Source organism: Trypanosoma cruzi, genomic scaffold (genome assembly GCF_000209065.1).
Source record: "Trypanosoma cruzi strain CL Brener 1047053512607 genomic scaffold, whole genome shotgun sequence".
Lineage (NCBI taxonomy): Eukaryota > Euglenozoa > Kinetoplastea > Trypanosomatida > Trypanosomatidae > Trypanosoma > Trypanosoma cruzi.
The window spans coordinates 1-1,049 of record NW_001849036.1 but is presented as its reverse complement, the minus strand read 5'-3'; the positions used below and the strand labels follow the sequence as shown (position 1 = coordinate 1,049).

Sequence of the window (1,049 nt, the reverse complement as noted above, 5' to 3'; positions counted from 1 at the left end):
CGTGCAGCACGCAGACAGCACGCCGATGAAAAAATGGCAGAGATGTGATTACGTCAATCCCAACAATGTGAGCCGCGCTGGAAACCGAGAGATTGCGGTGTTCTGGGAGGAAGAGGTGCACCAGTACCAAGTGTCAATATCGTCGGACGATGCCAGAAGGGACGAAGCTCTCTGAGGTGAGGAAAAACGAAATAGGAGAACGGATTGGGGAATGAAAGGGATAGTTTTGATTTCTGGTAAAGAAATATTGTGGGATTTATATATTTTTGGATACATTTTTCTGTGCATACGGTGCGGATGCACCAGCACCAGGCGACAGTATATCGCACAGATTTCAGAACTGTCCAACACTATCGAACATAACAGTGGCAGAATAAATTGGGAAGTGGGGTTGTTTGGTTTCTGGTGAAAAACATTGGGTGATTTCTATATAGTGTGTTTATTGTGTGTGTGCATACGAGGCGTAATTGGAGAATTGCCCCGGTATGAGGGAATCATTCTGTTTGGCGCTGTCGCAGCACCACTGCATTGTCCATTTTCTTCTGTTTGTGTTCTAAGGCCCATCACGAAAAGTAGCATCTTTAAGGGATTGGACGATGCATAAGTTCTATTGAGGAAACAGTGTGCTCCGTGTGACCGCGTGTACTGAGGCGCCGCGTCATGGGTTGATGAGGATCCGCTTCTGCGTGTGGCTCTTTGGGTGATTACTGGCTCGGTGTGCGCTGTGTGTTGGCTGCGGGGCTGTGGCCGTGTCTCGTTGGCCTTGGGATTGAACTGGAGCAGTGGCGCTGTGTCTTTTCTCGTTCTTGTCCATTGGTGTGACTGCTGGCGGTGTGAGTTTGTTTTGTGGAGGCCGTCTCGCAGTTTACGCACGCAGTGTGCCACAACCGCTGGTAAAGGCCACGCCTTTCAGTATGGACTTTTTGCCGTTGTGCGGTGTGTTTGGGCATGCTTTTTATTATGCGCATGAGTGCCTTGCGTGTTTAACCGGAGCGCTGGGCGCCACCATCTGCCATGGCCAACTTGTATGGTTGAGCGCGTGTGCACGG

General features: G+C 50.1%; 2 pseudogenes, besides 2 other annotated features; both read left to right on the top strand.

The window, feature by feature from the left end:
• Tc00.1047053410241.10 lies at window positions 1-215 on the top strand (annotated as a pseudogene; the record flags this gene model as incomplete).
• Window positions 1-1,049: a sequence feature (areas not merged during assembly with more than two copies in the genome that could not be assigned to a particular haplotype).
• Tc00.1047053410241.20 lies at window positions 669-1,049 on the top strand (annotated as a pseudogene).
• Window positions 862-1,045: a repeat region.